The following is a 14,485-nucleotide window of genomic DNA, read 5'->3' as shown; positions in this document are numbered from 1 at the left end:
AGCAAATAATGAAGACAGGTTTCCTAAATATGAAAACTTAATATATGACAAACGAATAAAGCCTAAGAAGAAAGCAAGAGACGAAATCAATTTAAGTCACGAATATCAAACACCAAAACATAGTAACAACAACAATAAGAGTGAAACAAAATCCAGAATTAGCGAGGAATTCTTCGACTCGGAATATTCACGGATTCTCAAACATCGAGTGTTGTTCTACATCTTCGGATCCTCCGCATGTATAACAACTTCCATCTTGATGTTCATTATAATAAAATGGATTTTGTCATGCAAACATCGAGTCGAAATGTGGATATCGAGAGTTGCGTTATCGCACATAAACAAGAGATTTTCCGAGAGTTTTCTAGAGACAAATAATATCGATTTGCAGCAACCATATCTGAAGACATACGACATTGAGGAGTTGAAAATTCCAGAATATACGACAAACATTAATTGCGAAGATCGAGTGCTGCAATCGAAAGCATCTATCAGCCAAACAGATGTCGACATTATACGACTAGAAGGATTAAAAGAGGAATCGAAATTACATTCAATTCTGAAAAATTCATTAACATCCCAGTTGAAAAATAGAGACAAACGATTGTTTTCTATTGGTATAAAAAAGGACAACGAAGGAAAGAAGTTCAAAAACGTTGAATTTCAACCGTACGTCAGCTGCTACACGTACAGAAAGGATCTTCCTGTCATTTGCAAACCACGACCTCTTAAAAAACATCTTGGAGCAGGAGATGTGAAAAATTGGCAAGAAATGTTAGACATTGAGCGCGTGAAGAATAATTCGAAGGATTTCTGCTTAAAACTGCACCCGATGAAAGACGAAGTCTCGCCATTTGATGAACTTCGAGACATCCTTCTGATTATTGACAAAGAAAAAATTATAGAAGATAATTATTCATATGACTCGGATTGCGTCATTAAATTTAACGACAAATTATCGAATTGCCATGGCCAAGACTATACGTTCGCTTAAATATTATTTAATGTTGAAAATTTTGCGATCTTTTAAATGTTTTTTTTTTTTTGTTAATAATTTTGTGAATATTATAATAATACGGTATACTGTATTTAAAATTGGTAAGATGAGTTAATAAACGATTTCTTATTGCCTTAAGTACGGTGTCTCCGCTCTTGTTCATTTTACTTAGAGGGACTTTCTCAATTCGGCTTTCCCGCATAGTCCAGGTTTTCATTTTCTGCATCTTTTCGACGAGAAAAGTGGAATTGATAACGATTGATGTAAAGGCATTGGCAAATTGATACGATGTTGATACGGTATACATTGTATACACTTATCAGTGTTCTTATATAAATCGTTTATGTGTTGAAGAACATAATATTAATCTAAATGGAAGGGTTTACAGTCTAAACTGCCTACATAAAATATGTAATCAGTGTACATGGTAAGTGTATTTGATAGTCTCGTGTCTTTGTCTCTGTACACCAAACAAAAAATTTATACAGTATGAATTTTCATCCCTGTGGAATTTACAGAAATCGTCTTTTAAAATAAAACTGTATATATTTACAGTCTCCAACGTTTAAGTTCTTGAATATATATTTCAGTGTTTTGAAATGTAGTTGCTTAAAATAATAATTAAAATTGCTTGGAGTGCACTTTGCTTCCAATGGATAATGCCATTTTCATGTGAATATGAAAATGACAAGCAAACAAACAAATAAACGAATATATCCAAACGATAATATAATTTCTTATAGTTTACACTGAGCTAGTCGTTTATCGTTTTCAAATTTTTTATTGGTAAAAACCGTACATGAGAACGGGGATAAAGATTTCTGATATAAGAACTTGCATCGAACATGGTTACGAATACGCATAAATGTTGTCCGTAAAGTATATTGTATATAGATGTTGCTTGCTGTAGGAGAGAGAGAAAGAAGTTTCCCTTGACATCGAAAATTTTTATCTATATTAGTTTTCTCTCATAGTACGTCTTTACGAGACGTTAAACATTCGTTACAGTCGGGTCCCGTAATGAAATGTTAGCAGTGACATTCCAGTACTGTACTTGAATTCCAGCAGGTAATGCCTTAGGGTGCGACTATGCAGACGGGAGAGAGCGAATTTACCGAGCGATGTGCGAGTGAGCGAAAATATGTGGCGAGAAGAGGCGATGACGTCAATCGTTCGGGCCGAATTATTGTAAGTAAAAATCAAAAAGGTTCTACTAGCTTACTACTAGCAAAACGAAAAAAAAAAAGAACTTTTGCTATTAGGATTGCTTCGTAACGAACACATATAAAGAAAACGAAGATACGGTGTACTTACTTCCTCTCTAGAAACAGCGAAAGAATATACGACTTTATTATAATTTGTTCATAAACAAAATTTATACGACTTTAACCAGCGACACCCACCTCTAAATGCATCACGCATCTGGGTTGGCTGCTTCTCCTAAACTACCACCCCATTCTATACTATTGTCGCGTTGGTGGTCCTAGTTGAGTCATTAATTAATCATCTGTCATAACGTGATCACCATTAACTATTGTAATAATTTTCTGCTTTGCAATTAATTTTAAGTATTCATACCATCAATACTACATACCTACTTGTCGTACCATTCTACTGTTTTATGTATCATTTTGTTTTTGTACTCTATACGTATTGTAATTTTGTTCACTGTTTAATAAATGCGAAGCGGTCGCCCCATGGATCCCATGGATTTTATGGTTACCCCTTTCCCTCTTTTCTATCTCACTTTATTTCTCTTTCTCTCTCACTCCTCCATTCTTTATTTCTTCTTTCAATTTCTCCTAAACTAGGCTGTACCAATGAGTGAGGCCCTTTTAACTCTTTTGTAGTAGTAGTAGTAGTAGTAGTAGTAGTAGTAGTAGTAGTAGTAGTAGTAGTAGTAGTAGGTTTAATAAGCTCTCCGTAAGATAAATTCTGCACCCATGATGGAATGCTATAGTTATGGTGATTTTTTATTTTGCTAGTAGAATTATTGCAACCATACACAGCACACCTTGTATCCTGAATTTTGTTCTTCGCCTAACATAAAAATATAGCTTTAAAAATGCTGCCGTAGAAAGAATATTTTCCATGGTAACTGACATTAAAACAAAAAACGAAACAGAATTGCTACTGACACATTGGATACATTGGTTAGAGTTAAACTGGACATGAAGAAGAAAGGAAAATGCTGCTATGATTATGTCATCCAAAAGATATGTACAGTATTTAAAGAATACTGTACATATCTTTTGGATTCCTGTATCTTTTCAATTCCTGTAACTTATATGTTGATCCTTCAAGTTAAACATATTCAACAGCAACGGCGACATTAGCAGTAATGAAGATATGTAGAATATTTTTAGAGCATTAAGTTATGACAATAAAATATTACTGTGTCTGTAACTATTAACAAATTCCTCCTATTATTATTCTTTATTATACTTTCTATTTTAATACTATACCCTCGAAATTCTGAAATAGGCAATTTAATATGGTGGCCGGGAAAAAGTAGGAACTTTTAAGTTACGCTATAGTTATTTCATCTCCCTGACATCTGACATGACTACTCAATAAGCGACAAACACCAACAAATGGAAGTTTTGGTTAGAAATAAATACTTTCTCTTGCCCTATATCTAATAATAGTCAGATCTCATCGTTTCTCCAAAAATCTTTTTTATTTCTCTGCCGATAGCCCCACTCGCGTCAAAAGAAACAAGATGGCTGTTCCACAGCCATCTTGTTTCTTTTGACGCGAGTGGGATGTGGGAACCCTCTTATGACTGAATATAGTTTCAAAAACTCACTTGTGTCGATCGCCATTGAATCTCGCTTCAGTCGAGAAAGGTCGCCGATCTTATCAATAGTGAAGAGTTTTGTAAATATCGATATGTCGATATATCGATAACCCACAAGCCAATAATATTATTTAATATTATAATAAAATATCGATATATCGGAAAATGTTGGACTAAGCTGGGAATTTTGACTGCTAGGGTTAAAATTTCGCCTTGCAAGTTCAAAAATCATAACAGGGAAGGGGATCTTATAAAGGTACAGTACTTAAGTTAAATTAAATCCTCGTGCGAAGAACCTACGTAACATTTCCTCATTCTTATTTTTAACAGCATGGGAATCCAACCCAGCAATACTGTAACTCACTGGACCCCAAAACTTGCAGTTTACATTTGAAAGCTGTACAAAGAAAACAAGATAATGAGCTCAGATATCACCAAATACCACTACACATGCAAATGCATTATGTAACTTGTTTGTTTATTTATTATTTTTATGATCTTACTCGATACGTTTTAAACTCTGCATTACTTAGCCTACTAAATACGTTATAATAAACCATTTTTCGGAGAGGGAAAATAAAAACGTTAGCTTTGCAAGGATTGAGATGGCGAGCTGTTTCATCTCGACATCATAATGAGACCCACTTTCGAAAACAATCATTCCAACGGATCAGAGCTTCCTGAGATACAGTAATAGGCCTACTGGTCTGCTAGCTTTTTCGTGTTTGGGAATAAGGCAGACAAATATTCCCATTCTTTTAAGAGGCAGCATTTACGGTCTATCAAATTTTGATTTAGGTAATGTTTTAACTCTGTAACCAAACTACCTGTTTCCACACCTGTCTGCTTTGCAGCTGGATAGATGTGGAAACTCCAGATATCGTCACTATTAGCAGTCTGTACTACCTTATCTTCTAACTCAGGGCTTCTTAAACTTTTTTATTCACGACCCCATTTATAATTGTGATTTTTTTCGCGACCCAAAAAATATAAAATAAAGATATAAACAAATTTGCAAAAACAATAATGGTATACTACCACAGTTCACTCTTGTGTTACAATGGAACAGAGACAACTGAATACACTGAAAAGCGACAACACTACACTAGTTCACACTACAATGTTGCTGAATTGTTGTCTCGCTGCAACAGAAGTGACACAAAGCGCAACTCACGAAACCTATGACACAAAGCGTGCCATTTTCAAACTTTCACAAATTATTTTCAATATTTTGCATTAAAATCTCGCGACACCAAGATTTCGCTAAACAACCCCAAATGGGGTCGCGACCCATAGTTTAAGAAGCCCTGTTCTAACTGTCATTTCCTTCATTACTTTTTCTCGAAATATCTTTTAGGGTCTCATTGAGGCCGGATGGCCGAGCGGTCAAGGTGGCAGCCCATGCTCTGGGGGACCCGGGCTCGAATCCGAACGGGTCGAAAAATCCCCAGGAATTTTTCGGGGGGTGGTCCGTTCGGATATGTCGGGCCCCTTCCCTCACCACCCGGTCGCCCCATTGTGGGCCTGGCCGAACCCATAATGGGCTTGCTTAAAGCCCACAGGGCGGAAAGAGTTAAAAAAAGGGTCTCATTGATGTGAGATATTGCCCGAAAACAAGCTATTGACGAATCAAAATGCAGCATTTTAAATCGTGGTATATTAGCATATTAGAAATAGCTAGCAAGTGGTTGCTTTCAGCATCCTTAAAATAGTGTGCCAGGGAATTCATCATGGCAATCTGAAAATTTTTCCCTACTGTTTCCAAAGGAGTTCTGGCAGCTGTAGCTTTAGTCATACAACTTATACAGAACTGACTAATATATTTTTCACCTGAAGTCTGTTTTGTTAGTTGATCAAATGTTTTCAAATCACATAAGTCTCACAGTCTGGCAGTTCGCAAACAAACAGCAGAGCACAGCACAAGGACAACGCTGAACCCTGCTTTCCTTTGTCCCCTCCCCAGTGAATCCACAGTTTTCACTGATATATCGTACCAAAACGCCGCGAATATTGCGATATATCGAAAATCACCAGACACGATATATCAATATATCGATATTCCAATCCCATCACTACTTATCGCAATCTAGATTGAAACGGTCAGTACGAACGGGGTATAACATTCGCATCGGATAAAGGGAAAAAATACAGCAGAATTGGTAAAGTTTATACATGAAAATGACTTAATAGCAAATGTCTTTATTAGGGATATTTTATCATTAGTATGTTGTTAATTACCATTACAAAAGTCTCCATTAGTATGTCATTAATGACATTTGGAAGGTTAATGCCAAACAGAAATAGGCACTTAGATCTTTAATTCCACATATTTGATGACATCAACGAAGAGTTCTAATGTGTTGTTTGCTTAGGAAGCAGTGGCAAATACTGTAAAATACACTTAAGATGTTTTAAACACTGACAAACTGCATTGTGAAATAAATTACAGTTCGTCGGCTTTCCAATGAAAACCTCAATAATGCATCTGTCTAGTTGAGGAATGGAACTTGATCACCTATCAGCCAATCCGTCCACCTTTCATTACAGAGCTCCAGAAATAACGTCATTATCGAATTCTTTAAATTGACTAAAAAAGGAAAACTATCGAATGTTTGATATACATAAACCTTAGCGTAACAGCAACAGAAGCTATTCATTTTACAGAAATAAAAATAAAGAAGTTAGCCACAATGGTATTTCATTCCGACTTTGTATTTTTAAATAAAGAGAAGTCTGACTTTTTAAATTAAAGAGTTTCAGAAAGATTGGAAAAAATGGTATTTGAAGAAGGAAAATCGTTTGAAAAACCGTTAGATAAAGAATTGGATAAACAGTGAATTTAGATAGTGATGGAAAAACGATTTCTCTCTCTAAATAAGTTAGTTCAATTTGAGGTTTTCCAAATTTTCCAATATCTCTGGCTATTTTATCTATGCTTTGGAAATTAAATTAGTGAATGTAATTTAAAACATTCGTTAGTTTTGTTTTCTGTTTTAATAACACCACACTTTTTACAAAGACCTTATACTTTTATCCAACTCTGTATAACAACTGCACAAAGTATAAATTTTAAATAAAAGAGAAAAATAACAAAAAAAAATAATTATTAGTATCAATGATACAGGAAAATATTTAATATATGTGTAATAGAGATTGTTAAAAAAAAGTATAAGATGCGTGCTGTGATCTTTCATTCAAATTAATATACATCACCACGGACAAACTTATAAGGTCGAAACAGAAATGTACTGAATTTCATCGCAAAGTATTGATTGATGCATTTGCGATCAATCACTAAATGTTTAAGTAACACGTTCAGCATTCTGGCCGTCGCGAATGTCATGAAGGTTTTCAACAAACTTTTATCCAAGTTTTCCCTAAGAAAAAAGTGCCATACAGAGTGCCATACAGAGTGCCATACAAAGTGCCATACAAAGTGCCATACAGACCCTAAGGGTCTGTATGGCACTTTGTATGGCACTTTGCTCTTGTACTCTTGTATGTCACTTTGCTCACTTTGCACTTTGTATGGCACTTTGTATGGCACTTTGCTCTTCCTTGGTGTCGAATTGCCAACATCCATTTTCCTAAATGTTGCGTGACAATAAGCTTCACAGATTCTCCACAGAACTTAGGTTCGGACTATATGCTGATCAGTTCAGAACGGTAACATTATTGATTGAAAACCACCCCTTGGTTCTTATGGCACGCAGTGTTATCCTCTTGAAAAATCCATTCGCCAAACACACACATGTGTTTGGCGAATGGATTTTTCAAGCAGTGATTACGTTAGCAAATATTTCGCAAGCATATCCTGATTTAATGAAGAACATATTTGTGTAGATTGTCACAATTGATAGAACATTACCAGCAGCAAATGCACCCCAGACCATCACTGATTCACCTCCAAAAATTTTTTTGAGAAATACTGCTTGTCACGGGAGTTATCCGATCCATTTAAGACTAAGTTAAACTTCTCATCTGAAAAGACAACATTCTCACCAAACTGTTCATCTGTCAAAGAATTGTAAAGAATATTTTGCCACCCTTTTTATACCCGAAATTTGTTAGAAAACGTATATAATATGCACATTAAGGAAAGAGCAATGCCATATTTCGCTCCAGCGGTTGAATATTAAAGTAAAATTTTTCCCGAAAATCGAAATCGCATACATATATTTATATTTCGCGACAATATATTTATTAAATTTGGTTATAATTTGCCAATAGCCTTCTTTCTTCAGAGCTGTAAACAAACACCTATTCTTTAATCATGATCAACTGTATATTATTGTTTCCTTAAATATTTAGGTAACATTTTATTGAAACATATAGAAAAGGCAATATAAATTTGACAACACCAAAGATAGAGACATGCAAAGATTCCTATTTTTTATTTACAGAGTGGACGTATGCTGTATTTAACACTAATAAGTTACCATACACCCAGTTATGTTCCTAACCATCAAAAAAAGGACATGGGGCACACAAGATTTATTTATGATAGATTAATAAATCAGATCAAATAAATCAGATGATTAATAAATCAGATGTTTAAATTAACTCGATTATAACTCGATTTAGAAATTGAAAAGCTATTCAAATGGAAGGTATTAGTGCTACGTCATCAGCAATACCATCGTTTGAGTTAGTGAAAAGTTATTTAATTTCTATATAAAGAGAATTGAGTAAGTATTCCCTTGCAAAATACCTATTATTATGCTAACACTAGGATAGATATAGTCACCTAGAACAATATTAATATTGTAATAGTAAACAATACCTTAATAGCATTGGAGAATACGCGTTCGAATTAATTTGGCACATACATTGTCAGAAACTATTTCCAAGTCAATAACACAACATACAATTTATAGTATTTCTTAGACAATTGCGACTGAATTAGAGAATGTAAGAGCTAATTCTGTGCTCTTTTTGAAATACAGAATTTAGATTATTATTGCTGAAATATATTCCCTAAAATTCCAGTGATGCATTTTTTAAATTACCGATGAAAGAGTTATAGATCGCTAATTTTGAAGTTGTGTCCATTTTTCTTAGGTATTAAATACAATTTAACAGAATCTCAACTAGTGGAAAAAACTGAAAACCGATAAAATCGATTAAACGTTTTAAATAGATGTCTAAAAAATGAAGATAGTTTTAGGAATTTTGTTTGTCCTTACATGGAAAAAATCAGATCGAATGTTATCAATTAACATTCCTTATTTCCTCTATTTTATCTAATAAAGGAAAACAATACCACTTTAGAAATCTGTATATCTCTCTTGCTTATAGGCTATAACTTTAGGATCAATAACAGACCCGATTGCGACACATTGTATTATCATCATCTAGTACAAATTTTATTCAGTCGATAACGTTACATTGTTTCGCCTTTAATGTATTTATTATATCTGTGTGAAACTTTTGGCAAGATGAAAATATAGAAAACCATTCATTTGGATATTCTCCATAATTTAAAGTTAAGAAGTAAATTTTTTATTTAAATTTTATTTTTATTTAAAGTTTTATGTATAAATAGAGAAATAATTTAATAGCTTGATTTATAAATTAAATAAATACGGTTATGGTACAGGCCTATATATTTAATTTCGTGAAGCACAAGAGGTTCGCCAAAACCCCGTTGCTGCAACCTTGTATGCAGGGTTACCTCATGAGAAGAAAACTAAGAGAAAAGAAAAAAAAATTAATAAAAATAGCAAACAGTAAGATTAAGGAGATATTGGTTTTGATTCTATTCCTATACATTTGATACCTAGAATTATTTATTTAATTATTATAAAATATTATATATTCATTATTGAACAATAATAAAAACAACCATACATTTACAATAACTAAAAATTAAAATAATTTTGTCGATAGTATCTGTGGAAATTGCTTCGTTTTCAACCCGATCGAAATTCCTTTATTAGTATGAATGCTTCCAGTCAAGATTCAGTCATGGGTGATCTTAATCTATTTATATATTTTAATTTCAAAGGATTCGTTCGTAGGATATTCGAGAAATTGGAATAGTTAAAAATATTGATGTGCAAAAGCGAGTGTGGGATAAGCTTTCACTTACATATAGTATTTGTATATATTAATAACAAAAACTCCAGATGAAAAAGCAATACGAAGTAAGCCTCCAACAACTATTTTTGGTGTATCACAGGCGGATAAAGGCATCAGTTTGTTAAGTTATGGCAACGCAACACTTGGGCAATCTGCCTAGGGGGGATGCATTTCGGGAGGTCTTTTTAAGGGAAACTGGCCCCTATTCAGGAGTTACAGATGTGGAGAAAACCCGGAAAACTCCACATGGCCAGCCTGTCCTAGCGAGGCACGAACCCGCGACCGAACTCCCAGTGTTCAGGGCACGAAGACCGTTTGGTCACTGGTGGGCTATAAAGGCTATCAGACTATCACTTTTGGTGGTCGAAAAATCCGAAAACCAGGAATTATTCATTGGCAGCGTATCCCAATATGTTGGGTTTGTCCCTCACCAGCCCCGTAGGCCAGGCTGAACCAACGATGAGCACGAAAAAGGATCTTTTGTTACTAAACGGCAAAAAGAATTTTAAGGAAATTATCATGTACAATTATATCTATAATCATATGAGGATTGAACTTCAATAGTAAGCCCATATGATTATAGAATACGGGTTAAAAAAGTGGGTGAAAGTGTTTCAAAAGGGACATCAGATTGTCTGTGACCAACGTCGGCCTGGACGTTCCCCGTTATGGAAGACCAAGTGCATTGGCATCATTGGTGACCAAAGATGTAGACGACTGCTTCAAATTCTGAAGAAATTACTACAAATGTAGAAAATTTCATTTCGTTGAGTACCGCATTGTTTAAGTGACGTCCAGAAATAGCAGCTCTATGATACCACTCGAGCCCATGTCGAGCAGCTTCAATTTGAAAAGGAAAACATTTTTAAGATGTAGTGCTATCCTCGATGAAACATCGGCTCGCTCATACGAATCCGAACTGAAACATCAGAACAATGACGAACGACACTACAATTCTCCTCGACTGACAAAACTGCGACAGAACCTCAGTAATGTAAAGGAGAAGATCATTGTTGTGTACCGACTGCAATGGTGTTATCCAAACGCATGCAGTACCCAATAGACAATCTCTCAATGCCCAGCACTACGCCATTACTTGGGACACAATCTGCAAGTATCTCTACAAGAAACACACTTTCTAAGCAATCTACACATAATTTTACATGATAACGCTTACTGTCATATGACTTAAAATGTCAATAAACTTTTATCTTGATGGAGCAGGAAGATGCTTTATTACCTGCCCTATTCACCTGACTTGAGTCTTTGTAACTAATTTGTTCTCAAAGACGAAGGAATCTCTTCGAGACAAGCGGTTTAAAAGACTTTCTGCGAGTCGTCATTATTTGGACCATCAGGGTTTTCTGGAGACACCATTGATCTCCACATCGATCGCAACGGTTAGTGGATAATATTGCTGACTACACTGAAAGCTTGTGAACTGCTTAAGGTTTTGTATTTATTTTACTTTCTGTATTTTAATTGGGCTCACTATTAAAGTTTCATTCCTCGTATTTACTTTTACACACAAACAAGTGTAGGTAGTAAATATTATTTGGAAGAAGTATATTTCTCTGAAGCAGATACCATTGTAAAATACTTATATTCAAAAAACTTCCTATAACAAAAGCTTATAAGCTTGCTACTTCGTTATTTGAAACTTTGCTACGTTTCAAGTAAGAAGTAGACTACTTATGCAAATCTTCTTAAGCTCAGATTCTTGAAGTATTCAGACGTCTAAGAGGCTTTTGAGGCTAAGCCGGATCTTCCTTAAATGTTAAGCTTCCTAAATGTTTATCACGAAACTGAAGATTTGATTTAAACGTATAAAATAGACCGAAAGAAAAAATTCGAAAGTCGTGATGTTAATGCTTTTCTGACGAACAGATGGCGTGCGTGTGAAATGCCAGGCTAATCTTTGATAGCCTGACGTATTGCATGCAGATTTCACACGCATGTCCAATGGGAAAAATGGCACAGTGGGCAGCATTCGGTAGCCTTGCTCTAAAATGAAATTTTGCATTTGGTGCAAATTTGATGGCATGAACATTTTTAAATAGTCAAAATAGCTTCAAATCTTGAAAATACTAAATCACAGTTTCACTATAACAGTAAAAAGTAATGTCCTCACTGCTTTTTTGGAAGAAAATTAAATATAAACGTGCACAAAATCCCGAGTACTCTCGAATGTTTAGATATATCATCAGGCAGATCACATGAAAAACGTTAACAAAACAATATTTTAACAAATTTCATGAAATTGTAACGTTCTAAAATTTTCTGGGGCCCGTCCCACACCACCCGACACGAACCTAATAGATTCATAATGGACTTGCTGAAAGGCCTCTTAGTGACCAAAGGGCGGGAAAAATAATAAAAAAAAAGACTACTTGAAAACCTTTCGGTTCATCATTTTTTTACAACTATTTCCGCCCTGTGGGCACTAAAAGGGCCTTTTTTGCATCTCATTATGGATACGGCCAGGCCCACAATGGGGCAGCCGGTGGTAAAGGACGGGGTCCGACACATTCGGATGGACCACCCCTGAAACATTCCTGGGAATTTTTCGACCTGTCCGGATTCGATGCCTGTCACCCAGAGCGGTAGGTTGCTACCGTGACTGCTCGGCCATCCGGATGTGTTTTCAAGTAGTCGGTGTTTTGTGAACATTTATGTCTCATCCTCTTCCAATGAAACAGTGAAATAAATTATATTGAAAAAAAATATCTGACAAGAAAAATTTTCACTAACGATCCACGTTAGATGTTTTGAGGCTCAGTCAACAGTCAACTATCCACATTGTTCAACTGAAATATTGAATAATCAACATTTCAGTTGAACAACGTGAATCGTTAATGTTGAACAATGTGGAACCGGAAGTCACGTGATTTCAATTTAAAAATTTTCTCCAGAACGTAGTTAGTTGCTGATTAGAGGATTTGATCCTGGGATCTCGAAAATTGGGATCCCGGGATCCCGACCACTTTTCAGTCCCAAAATTTTCGGGATTAAGTTTTCCTAATCCCGAGATTTTCGGAATTGACATCATTTTAAAAAAAGTTGCAAAATAGACTGCATGAAGCGAAACGTTCAGTGCCAGTGCTTTTAACAGAATTGCTTACCTATCATTTTAATATAAAATACAAGAAATTTTCTTCCAAGCAAGCAGCAGAAATTAACCTAGTGAGCTTGCGATGCTTGCTTGGAATAAAACTTCTTGTATTTTCAACTAAAATGATAGGCAAGCAGTTCTCACTGGGTTACTTGGTAATATACTTCATTTTTGTATTTTTGAATTTTCGCGGGCGCCAATCGATTTTCTGGCGCAGTCAAGAGCACTACTCAGTGCGTTTTACCTGTCAATGTGTCAGCCATCTTGTTTTGCCAGTGTGGTTAATATAGACCCGACGCCTCTCGCTTAGGGGGGTCGACCTTAGGTGAAAAGGTTACGACCCCCGCCTTGCCCGTGATCTGTCAGGATGATGCGAGAAAGTCTTTTTACGTTTGGGAGTAGTGGTTTGCTGGATGCTGAGAGACTCACACAGAGACCGAATTTACAAAATTAACGCGTTTATTTTTAGAAAGACATGCTTACAATGATCGAAACAATCGGGATTGTAGCCTTTACTCCTACAATCCCGATCCGTGTCGACCGGACTGTTTTCTTCCATCCTCCCCGTGTCCTCGAAGCTTATAAGTATTTACTAACGATTCCTCCAACTTCCATCAAACCTAAACGCGTTTTCTCAGCAGCTGCATATATGTGCAACAAATTGAGAAGCAGACTTGGTGATGAGACACAGGATGCGTTGTTATTTCTCAGATCATATTTTCGCAATTCAAATTAGAATGTTCCTATTAGATTAGTTTTCTTTATATTTAAGAAAAATGTGACTGATTAATATTATTTTTAAATACTTTTTGCTAAGAAACTTACTTTACTACCTACTTACTAGGTTGTTATATGAAAGTAGTCTATTTAGTCGATGTTAAGAGAGATTTTTGTGAATTTTCAAGGTTTATTTGCATAGTTTGTTACATAAAGGTTTTTTCAATTTATGTGAGTTTAAAGAGATCTCAGTGATGCTTAAAAAAGAATAAATTTAACATGAAGACAGTGATTTTAAGTCTGGTTAGTCTGACTGTAAGTCTGATTAGTTAGAGTGATTAAATTAACTAGGTATACACCTAGTTAATTTAATCACTCTAATTAACCGTAAAATACGTTGATTTTTGTCTAAATTTTGATTTTTAATTTCTGTAAGATTTTCTTATTTTTTATTAACCCTCAATACCGAAATAATCCCGGGATCGAATAAGTATAATCCCGAAATCCCGGGATTAGAAATAAGGCCCGGGATTGAATCCCCTATTGTTGATAGAATCATGCTGGTCATCTAATATATAATGTACTAGGGCAATACTCTACTGAAATCGACAGCATATATTTTAAATTAAATAAATTGTAAATATGATTTAAAACTGAAGCCCAGCATTTTGTCGACTTTTAATACACACATTTATGCTATCAAAAATTAATTACTTGATCAAATATTAAATAATTTAACTTAAATTTGAATGTGAATTATGTTAATACTAGCTGTTAC

This window comes from Centruroides sculpturatus, unplaced genomic scaffold, assembly GCF_000671375.1.
Source record: "Centruroides sculpturatus isolate CEXI.00-Female unplaced genomic scaffold, Cexi_2.0 scaffold64, whole genome shotgun sequence".
NCBI lineage: Eukaryota > Metazoa > Arthropoda > Arachnida > Scorpiones > Buthidae > Centruroides > Centruroides sculpturatus.
The sequence above is the reverse complement of the archived record's forward strand: the minus strand, read 5'-3'. Positions refer to the sequence as shown.